The sequence below is a fragment of the Varroa jacobsoni genome, unplaced genomic scaffold (assembly GCF_002532875.2).
Source record: "Varroa jacobsoni isolate VJ856 unplaced genomic scaffold, vjacob_1.0 scaffold_1469, whole genome shotgun sequence".
Classification (NCBI taxonomy): Eukaryota; Metazoa; Arthropoda; class Arachnida; order Mesostigmata; family Varroidae; genus Varroa; species Varroa jacobsoni.
In genome coordinates, this window is record NW_019214371.1 from 81,111 (window position 1) to 92,658 (window position 11,548).

At 43.8% G+C, this 11,548-nt stretch overlaps 1 long non-coding RNA gene across 1 annotated transcript; it reads right to left on the reverse strand.

The window, feature by feature from the left end:
* Window positions 1-110: 110 nt before the first annotated feature.
* LOC111270403 (uncharacterized) lies at window positions 111-11,265 on the reverse strand. The gene is made up of 3 exons (XR_002686287.2): window positions 10,779-11,265; window positions 10,526-10,654; window positions 111-480 (listed from the first exon to the last, which is right to left on the reverse strand). It is a non-coding gene; the product is annotated as an uncharacterized LOC111270403 (long non-coding RNA).
* Window positions 11,266-11,548: the final 283 nt, after the last annotated feature.

The window sequence follows — 11,548 nt, forward strand, 5'->3', positions numbered from 1 at the left end:
TTCTCTATCCTAGATATCATACAAGCGTGCTCTAGTCTGTAGATTTTTTGATATGAATAAAAGGTTCCACTTGTGTTTAGGTAACAACGTTGCTCAGACGCGATCAGAGTCGACTACTGCAGAGCACCGAACAGTTCTTCTGACAGCCAGCTCAGTCATAGCTGTGTTAATGAGGTATTGAATCTGTGCTCAACGACCTAGCCACGTAGCTCCATGACACAGCTTAGAATTTCTATCCGAGTCGTCAGTCCACAGCTTCTCTGTACATGCATATTAGGAGTAAAGCGAAAATAGAATAGTTTTGACAGTCAGCGCATTGATCACAGCTTGCTCTCGCCGTTCTTTATTTTTCATATTTTACATTATGCTTTCGTCGATAAACACCATCGTTCTGTTTGGCAAGCACGAACGAAGCGAAAGGGCCCTGCGCTGACTTTCTCCCGTTTGAGGACGGTCGAATCTCTCTCTCTCTCTCCTGGCCTGCAAAAGGTAATAGGCGAATAACGAGCAACCCATTCACTGCACGAATAACTAAGGCTGTTCTGTAAGATCAATTGATGGAATAGAAATAGCATGGCTTTGACGAAGCACTCGTCTTATCTTAATGGATAGAAACAGAATTATTTGTGATTCTTATTCGAAAAACCTTCATTTCATATACTTTCTAGTTTGCGTAGAAGCGTGCTCTTATTTAACACGCAGCGCAGACTCTCGAAACTAGCCTTCACTCAACTTCGATACCAAAACAGCTGAAATAAGGTGTTCTGCAATCAGCGTTATCAAAATAAACGGAGCAATATACACAGAAGAAGTTCTGTAATCAAATCACACCAATAAAACAATCCAAACGTGTGAAATGTGACAACGTTCTTGGTGACGACCGTAACAGCCGCACTAGCGGTAAATTCTAATGTCTGGCCAACTGAGTTGATCGATGAATGTTATATTTGCTCGAAAGAAAAGTCGCAAAGTTTCCCGAAGGTAACAGCAGTACTATCAGGGAACGAATTATTGAAGAAGAACACTGAGTGAAGGATAAGAATGTCGAAAAGGGACGGAAACATTTGAAGTGAACCTTCGGTCGAGTATGAAGAAGGAAAGCGGAATGATTCTGGCATCAGACGCAATTCCCTGAAATTGCTTTTGAGTTTTTCACCCTCCAGAATACACAATTTGTATAATTCTACCGCTTCTCAAAAATCTTGCCAGACAAGCTGACCCGACTCGACCTTTTTCTGGTATAGTCACAAACCAAAAAAGAGCGGGCTTGGCTGGCCTCAGGACTGTCGGGCCGTCAATTATAGCAGTCTTGGCAGCAGCGACAATACGGTTCAGTCGTAAAAACGGATCGTTGTAGCAACAGCAAAGGGAACAGGCGAGTTTTGGACCGGCTCCAGCTGGCCTCTTCGCAGATTTTGCAACTCGCTATTATTTCCCAGTCTCCATTCTCTTTTCCCACCAGTGAACGATGGCGTTACCACACAGCAGAAATAGTAACGCGAAGAAGCGCAGATAGCTAGAGTGGCAGTAACAGCAAGCCTAAAAGCCTACGCACAAAACCTTCGCCGACTGGCACCGAAATCCAACTCTGCCTGTTTTTTTTTTCAGTGTCCTTTCTTGCTCTGTTCTCGGTGTTCCATCCGCATTCTGTCCCGATCCTATTCATCAGGACGCCGGCAGAGGGTCCGGCACGAACTTGAGACGCGCTCCGATGAAATCTTGACTCTGGAGATTGAGGCTTTAAAATAGGGATCGCTCAAGTTAATTGCATGCGCCGACAATAATATTGGAAAGGGCCATGAGTTTCAGACCTGGACGGCGCATCAAAGAGACAGTAGCAGAAACAGGAACGGTCAACCCGACCCGCGTTGGCCATTTCTTGTAACAATCGCGACCACAATAGTACGTTGTAGTTGTAGCAGTAGTAACAGATGAAGCAATAGAATTCGTCGGAAGAGAAGCAAAAACGATCAAAGTACGCAGTGGTATACAACTGCTGTACTGACAGCAGCGGCAGTGGTACTGATATGGTGGCCTCTTTTTCCACGCAATAATCATCAGCAGCATTTCTACTCTTGTTTTGCCCATTTTACTAGTCCTCCTCTATTATTCCCGTTGACCGACTGCTCGCCCCAGCTGTCATTTGACGAGGGCATGACCAGCTATAGTTAGCTGGCTGATCGATAGACAGCTGACTATGTAACAGTTACCCAATGAATCGGATGTTTGCCTTGGCCTTACTTTTCTAGCTGCCCCTTGGTTTGTTGACTCACCCAATATCTTAACTCCATCTTTTGCTGCCTAATTCGCTTTTTTTTCTTCTTTCACCTGTATCCCCCACAAAGTGTATGCTGCTCTACTTGAATGGGTCTAGGTTTTATAGGTCGTATTATGACCCAGATGACGATGTGTAGCGGCTTCTGGCGATTGGGTTCGTTCGTTGGTATGACAAACGAAGTCCGTGCGGCGAGTACTAATCTTGCCTGTTGCTCCAATGCGATTCTACTATCGTCAACCGATCTTTTGCATTTTTCTTAGCGTAACAGGAAACACTGGAAGTATCGTTTGTTTGCGCCTTACGACAAAATTGAAACAATAGGTTTGTTTTATGTTTCAGAAGGGTTTAAGTAATGCTGTTTACGCACGATGCGGAACAGGGGAGCAATGCTTATCTAGCGTGACTCGATCTGATTTCGGTGAGAGCGGTTCTCAAAATCCTGAAAAATTCATTGCAATAAAAACAAAGGAAACTGTTGAGTAGTTGTTATTGCTGGGTCTTAGTACAGTTTAAATATAATTTACTTATCAATATCAACCTCATGGACTTATGAAAGAAAGAAGGAGCAGATATTTCACGCTGGACGCATAACTCCATCGTTTAAAAGCCATTCGTAAATACGCGTAGTATGTTCAACGTAGACAACATGCAACCCAGTTGTAGTTGCGTACGTGTAATAGACAATCTGTAAAAGCGACAGTAACACCGTTAAAAACGTTCACGGTTTGTAGAATAATGGCCTATCGACAGATAAACTGCGAGCAGTGTATGGGTAACAATAGTAATTATTTGCGAGCGCTTACATATGAAACCTCTTCTATTCGGATCACTATTTGGGTATTGTCCTATATACTTGTTTTCCTATGCGTATATGCAGAAAGGTCCAAAATCTGTCATGCGCATTTGTGGTGCAGACCGTTGTCTGAAGTTGACGCTGATTGCTTAATTAACGTATTCAGACGTAATTTCTTTCTACAGAAGTAATAATGTCCGCAGCGTCATCAATGAAGGTGCGATAACACTCGATATATTATAATATTATTTTATTTAATCTAATATTATATAAATAAATTGAGAAATGGCTATTTCTTATATGGATTCAGTCTGATCCTGCCATGTTATTTGCATTTTTACTCAGCCCCAAGGTATTTAGCAGGCGGCTGCTATTTATCTAACTGCTTGACAATGAATAGATTTTCAATACTGCAGGAGACGATATGTGTGTACGATAATGCGGAGCTATTTTTGCTACCTTTCCGTAATTCTCCCAAGAGTTCTAGCTGGGTTATCCCCGTCATAATCCGTTGCTAGCAGCGCTGGTAATGGGAGGTGCTTTGTACCGTCCTACTCGTGTTAGCCCGTTCCATGCCTCTAGAGTCTGATTGAAACAAGCAAATAACAGGACATTCGTGCCTCATCTTTCGCAAAAAGAAAACACACATTAAAGTAAGTTTGTATAGAACCAGTAAATCTGATATACATTATAGTTCAAAACATGTTCGAATAGTTTCACTGAACAGCCATATAATGCGATGTTCTCTGCGATAAGTCCCCGTTCACGAGCCCGTTGTGTCACACTTTAAAAATATCATAAACGCAGGGTATTTCTTCAAATGAGCCGCACAAACATTTGACATATATAAATTGTAACAACAAATATAGGTGGAATGCACGAGGTCAATTAGAAGATAGTCATGCCGGTCGGCAATATGCCTGAGTCGTTACTTTAATAGCGCGATTTTACACCTACTCTTTTGGTTTAACGCATCGGGCGCGGAAAATATGGTCTCATATAGAACTGCATAGCGGAAATTAGGCCAGCCTGATATCGCGCATGGGTTCAATGTTCGCTAAGCCATTCTATCCACAATTTGCCTGCATTTCTACTGATAAGTGAGGAAGCGCGATTGCTATTCCTTCTTTCTCAAGCGGGGGTTTTCAGTGTACAATGCATAAATAAGATTCAATATAAAAATTTTTCAACCAGCAATAACGACACAGAACCTACTAAATTTACGGCCAAGGATCACTTCTCAGATATCCCTTATTTTATACAAAAATCCATCGCGCTTATGAGATAATGCTCTCATTCCTCAGAACTACATCTACATAACTTTCGCCACAGTCGCGCTCCTTTCGAAATCTATTTCAAGACTCTAATAGCATAGGAACACTATTTTCAACGGCTTGCTTTTAGGTGTCCATAGCCAAATCGCCTCATAGCCTAAAGGCAGCGGGATTTGCGCGTACGATTTTTCCTAGTTTGAAGCTCGTCCGGATCTTGGCCTGTTTGGCCCGGTTCATTCTGACATCCGGCGAATCACAAGTAATCGTTTTTTTCGCACTAAGAACAGACGCGTCAAGGTGTTAACTATCTAAGCAGCATTGGTGAAGGAATCACACATTGTGGTTTGCGCGTGCGTTACGCACGGGAACGAGCTTGTTCAAGCTCCTAACCTAATAAACGAACCGACCCAGCATCGTCTGCCAGCCAGCTTTTTTTTAACAGCTGCTTTCGTTCCGGCACCGAAGTAAGAATCTTCCCCCATGATAATAGCTGCTATAATCGTCATTGCAATAGCGGCGGTACCACTGTAACAAGTAACACAATAAGTCTAAGACCCACTTTGTTAATGTCACACAGAAATGCAACCATATTAATGTGGTACCCATCCGCAAACGTTTGTATCTGATCAACATGCAAGGCCACTGTCTCGTAGAGAACATGAAAGACTTTGGTTCTGGTAGAGCATACGATGACTAATGCGAATATATAACGCATAGTAGTGATCACAGAGATAGCGTAAATATAAAGTACTGATAACAAGGACAAGAAGAGCCAACTCGACAAATACTTTATTTCCTTTGCCACAAACTGACCCATAAATGTGGCAGGGTATCGCTTTGTAACGTTTTGTATCGTCAAGCTATGACTTCCTAATCGTTTTTAACGCACTATATGGTGCTAGATTTTTGCATCAGCACGCACATACATGATAATACACATACAGTAGAACTGTAGCAAAGAGTTGAGGCCGACAGACGGATAAAGGTTTCATCTTCAAGAACCGTCGATCGTCACCGAGATATAAGCATCTCTGTATACCATGCATAGGTGTGGAAGGAGCGAGTAAACGAACTGCGAAAAGCATCACGTGTTCGTCTGGAGGCACATGTAGAAGCTATTGTGTGGCCCCATTATATCCCCTCCATGCCACATTCATTAAATTGGATGAGCGAGAAGGATATACGGAGGCGCAACGGTAAACGATTCGTGACGAGACGGCAGAATCTCGGAAAAGAAATTTGGGTACAACGGGCAAGCGTAGTCGTCTTTCTCGCTACCGATGCAAGCGCAGCAACACTGAGTTACGACCGTCCGATCTTCCGCCCGTCTCGATGCCCTCTTTTCTGACACCGCGACGCGTCGTGTCCTTCTCCGGCATCGCTTTTTCGAGTGCAACGAGGACCACAATTCTGCCATTGTTGCTGGAAGCTGAACCCACTGATCGCTCTGCCTTTAAATGTATTAGGTGGGTTTTGTTTGTTTGTCGGTGACGCCGATGCATCGTCGTGGTCTGTTATCCCTAACAAGACCTTCTCAAATTGTGATATGGACAAATAACATTGCACAATGCTACTTCTACAGCCCGTTTCCACAGAATCATTAGCCTCCGCGCAATCCGCGGTGCACGCACATAGGACAAGAGCGTTATTCGGCAGGCATACGTGTTTGTACGTGTACGAACAGCATAAATTATACAGGTGAGAATTGCAAAGTTGGTAAAAGCAGCAGTAGATCGAATCAAAAATTCAGGTGACAGTAACAACAACAATAGCGTAGCAACAGCAGATTCTTTTGTTGCCAACAGATTCTACGATGATTGGCAGGGTTGCACCGATCTGTTGCTCGGTTTATTACTTGGTAAGAAAAAGACGAGTCTGTACGAACGTAGCCACCTCGTCTCCTGATGCACCTTCCCGCCTACATTGGTCCAATCGACTCATAACCTTTCGATCGTTCGTATCTTCTGCTGCGGGTTAACAAAGGGCTCGTTCGTTGGGGTTCCTTGCACAAACTGAGAAATCGAATGAATCATAGGGTAAGATAAAGGACAGAACGATGTATGTGTACATCTCCATCAAAAAAAGGTTCTGCCAAGTCGTTTACATTACCAGTGCTTTTGCTATTAACGTTTCCCGAACGTTCCGGTCTAGAATGAGTTAGCGTAGGAAAAAGGCGAAATTACTAATAGAAAAAGGGGAGCGAGCAAGGAAAATATGTCCAAGGCAAGAAAAGTGTGATAAAGAATGAATAAGCTGACCTAGCCGCTGGTGCCCTGTGACAGCTGCGAGACTTTTCAGCTCGCGTTCGCACCTCCAGCGGCAAATTATATTAAATCTCTCTTAAGGAAATGGCCTAGTAACGGCTCGTGAGCGATGCGCATAGTACGACGACAGTCTGAGAGGCCGATGGGGCGTAGAGATGCAGCAGTTTTTGATGAAGATAGCTCCGAAGAAACAAACGAGCGAACTTTGGCTTTATTCCCATTATGCAATGCAGACGCAGTTGCTGCAAGCACCAGCAGCAGAAGCGAATTGTCTGATTGCGTAGGCCGGAACGCTTTTCTATATATTATATGTTTGCTATGCTTCTGCTCTTGTGTGCCCGGGGGCTTGCAACCTGTGAAAGCGAAGTATTATTTAACGGCTGTTGTTGTTGTTGGCAATGCAAGCAGAGGAACGATAATACTGAACATGTGAGCTTTAGCCGTCGCTGCTGCCGGTTCCTGCGTCGCGCCTTGGAATTTGGCTTAGCAGAAAGCATTAGTTGCAGCGGGGGAAAGGACTCGGTAGCCACTCAAAGGTTTCGTGAAATTTTTGTAGCCAAACCTCACGCTTTTAACCCCATAGTTCCATGTTTAGAGGCCAAGGCAGACAAGGGTCTAGCGCAAGAAGATTGTGCAAGTAGGCCGTCGTTGCCAACTATTGACTGACGTCAGCTAAGAATGCGCTTTTGAATGACGATAAGCAAGCCCTAGATGCGGACCTTTCATTACTGTTGGATACGCGCCAGCCAGCGAGCCAAATAGATATATGCCGCGATGGAACGGTGCCTACCATGCACGCCATTACCGAAAACTTTGCAAAAAGCTGCCAAGACAGAGCTTTATTATATACAAAGATGTTTGCATTTCGTTTGAGAGGCCGGGCCAACAACAGTATCTATATAAAAAAAAGCCCCTCAACATCAATAATAACAATTCGTTGTTGTTCAGTTATAGCCCGCTACAACACTTCCTTGTCAGACTTCTGCTACGATGTGAAGGCAAGGACGGGCAATAGTTTAGGCAGAAACATTGACCTCAGATTGCGCATTACACAAGTCCTTCTGAAGTATGACTATATAGATCAATCGACTTCGTAGCACTACATACAGAAAAATTTAACCGTGGTTATTATACGACGAATTTTTAGCCGTAACAAAAAAAAACAAATTATGCAGGTAGTATGGATGCACAGGACATGACAGCCAAATTGTTGGCTGTAACTACTAAGAGAGTGGCTAGCTAGAGCGCAGCAGGTGCTTGAGCAAACGAGTGAAGATTCCGCTCTCAATAGTGTTTTCTGATGTCAGCCGTCGACTCATCTATCAGTACTCCGTTCTACATAATGATTTCATTACAATAATAAGTTCATCTTCCAGCATTTTGGGCCCTCAGCAAATATGTCTACAACTATTACTATTTTGGAAGAGCATATAAATTTGCACATATCGCCCTATATGAGGAGTCGGCTTACGACGTATTGGCCAGTTCAAAGAAATTATCATCGACCATGGGTTTGAATAGGCATAGTGAAGCGTTCATTAACAGAGATGCTCCACAAAGGGTGCCGACTATATAACCCCACCCTTCTAATGCTAAAAATTCGTATATATAGATATAGGATTTATTTAGAATGCACGTATTAAATCGAAAGCGTTTTCGTTTGGAATTTCACATATACATTTATTCGGAACCGGTACTATGAGAACTCGATTTAAAGAGGACATAATGAAATTTGCAGCCTTGAGGTTATCACTGGAATTTAATCGAAGCCTCGCTATTATTTGATTTTTCACGTGCAGTAAAGCGTCACGTAGATTTCTTCCTCTACTAAAAATCGACAATGTAGTTTAGTGCCAGTTTTTACGTATTTTCTAAAAAAAACTGGAAAAATTTTCATGAGGCAAAAACATAAACTCCTTATTAAAGTTTAAACTTAAAGGGCTCAAAAATTCACCAAAATTTCAAATTGTTGATGATCCCGGTTTCTAATGCGGGCATAAACGGATGTTTCAGAGTAGAAAATATTGATTAAAGGTTGGGTCGTCCACACAGGTTCTAGCGGTTTGTTTTTTTTTGGGATTTGCATCTTTAGCCGTTCTAAACCCTTATACGTTTGGGGCTGCTGGTTTGATATCAGCTCGAGATTTGATTCCGCAGGATTTTTTTATGGCGTTTATTTAGGCAAATGGAGTCAACACTTACTAATATCGCTTGATGAGCGGTTATTTACACGTTAAAAAAGAAATATAAAGGATTAAGCAAGTTACGGTTTCTGTAACCGACGTGAACGGCGGGTGCATTAAATGAGTCGGTACTTCCAGTACATGCAGACGCTTATCGTTGAAACATCTGTTCTTGTTCACGTACAGTCTTAGGAACAAATAAATCATCAGAAAATGTCTCAACTAAGACGGTACAAACCGTACGTGACAAGATCACGTACTACCTAAGACGAAGTATCTGATGGGGCCTAGAATAACAATTTTAACCCTGAATTCTTTAATGCAACCTAGAATGAAGTGTCCTTTTTAGAATGTCAAGAGTATACAAATAACGATTCTACTTGACGTGCAGCGATCTCGGCACGAAGAGAGACACCTATTTATTGCACGCTGTCGTTTACGTCATTGGAAGCTGATACGTGCAACAACACGTAATATCATTGTTGTGAAATCGCCTGAGTAAATGGGTCAAAGAGATGAAATTGTCTTTATCTTTCGTCTAGTGTATTTGCAACTCCAAGGCAAGTCGTTTTGGAGGACGTTGGTGATTATGGATCATTTCGTAGCCGATTACATTCCCGAACTGTTCAATTACTTTTTATTTTTTTGTGTATCTGCACAAGGCTAAGCCAAGCATGCACGCATCCGAAACTTATCTATCTAGCCAGCCATCCGCCTAGCTTTTCACACCGGTTCCTCTCTCATTCCTTCACAGTGGATACAATTTAGATGGCAATGACAAAAATATCATAAATATATTAGGTCTAGTCAATCCCGTTTCATCGAAAGCCGTTGCTTATTAGGCTGACACGCCCAAGGGGTGTCGACCGATATCTGAATGTCGACAGTCTGCATCTCCGGTCACGTGTAAGCCACACACCAGGCCGGCGCTGTCTGTTTCGCTCGATCCTGCATATCGCCCCACATAGTTAGTTGGGCCAAGCGACTAGACTTGACTATGCTAGACTGTCATCTTCTCTAATGGCAGTAGCAGCAGGATGTCATGTCCTCTCATGGTCATAGCAACCGCTGCTGTTCTTGAATCCTGTACCACTAGTCTTGCACCAGGCTGCACGACCGCCCGCCAGCCTTCGAACAACTGTGTCCATAACCGTTGCTACTAACGCCGCTGCCATTGACCCCTTTCACATAGTGGTGGGGCAAGAGGGAAGCGAGATGTCCGTTGGAGATGTATTAGGAGCGACCTCAAATGCAGTACTGCTGACCCGGCATCTCCCAACGAGCCTCAGACGGCGGTGACGGGCAACAGAGAACGGTAAAGTGCAGCAACGGCAAATGCTGCTACTGCAGGCTCTTGGCACCAAGGCAACGTAGTTTTGTGCGATCATCGGTGATGGTCATCGTCACGACCAACACGGACCGTCGTGCGTTACCGATATCCGCTGCCCTATAGGCTACAGGAAAAACAACTTCGAAGAATCGGGAAATTGCTGGCGAAACGGCCCGGCCAATGACATATTTATATGGGCCTTCTTTGGTGGAATGTGCGGGATGCCCCCGGTCTATCGATCGTTCGGGCGGTACGATGCTGCCGCTCCATCCAGAACTCGCTGCCACTAGTCTCGCTCGGAGACAGCCTTTCCTATACAATGCTTAATTTGACTTTGTCTTCCGCCTAAACAACGGTAGTAAAATGAACAAATATTGAGGCGTTATGCGGGCTTCTTCTTTACCTTGGTCCACAGTTTTATTGTATATAAAGATGACAATGTCCGTTCTGTCCTGCACCTGGCTGCTTGAGACCGTGCCATTAATGTGCTATTATTGCTGTTTGCGATATTTGCGTCAACACACAAACAGACCTGAAAGAAAGGAAAAAGTAATCAACGCCAATAAATAACAATTCTCTCGCTCTCTCTCTCTCTTACTGTATAGATATGTATGTGAAATCCTGATGTGAAAGATGAACAATCAAGATTCTCTTACCGTGTCGAATCTTTTTGTCCTGCTTAGTTCTTTTGTTTATTGTCCTAGTATAATTGGTGGTGGCACAGGTTATATACTTGTTGTAATAGTAAAATTTAAGTAATTTCATCCATCCAGTGATGGGCGTTTGCCAATCCACGTTTGTTGAGCTTTGTGGAAAGTAGCTGCGTTGGTTGCTGGCCATAAGGGAGCCTGATCTAGTCAACGCAATCACTGTTCGAAACAGGCCAACGACGTTATGTACGTGGGGTTTTAAGGTCCATCCCGGGATTAACGAATGAACGGTTAACCAACAGTCGGCGCACGATTGGCAGGTTCACGCACAAGCGGCTGGTAAACGGATTGGTAAGCCGGTTGGCGGTTGGGCGGGCGGGTGTGCGTGTTCGAGATCCAGCAACAAGTGTGGAGCGGGCAGCCAAAGCTAATGGAAACTCGTCTCAACGCGGGTTGCCATGAACGGGTCGTTCCCTTTCCTTTGGGAGAGGCATGATACTCGTTGAGGAAGGGCGTTGAGGGCGAGCGCTAGCTACCCCTGTTAGCTTGCCCCGCCACATCAAGCGCTAGTCTCTCTCTTCCAACGACTTCAACAACAGTACAAATAGTTGACAATGCTACGTTACGCAGCGACGCTAAGACGCTGTTTGTTTCTCATGTGCAAATCGGCGAGAGTCGCGTGCGATGGGCACTGGTTGTTACAGATGCTAATGTTGTTTTCGAGACTTCTTGCTACTTCTAATACTATTACTTCAACTCGAAGATCACTATTTGTA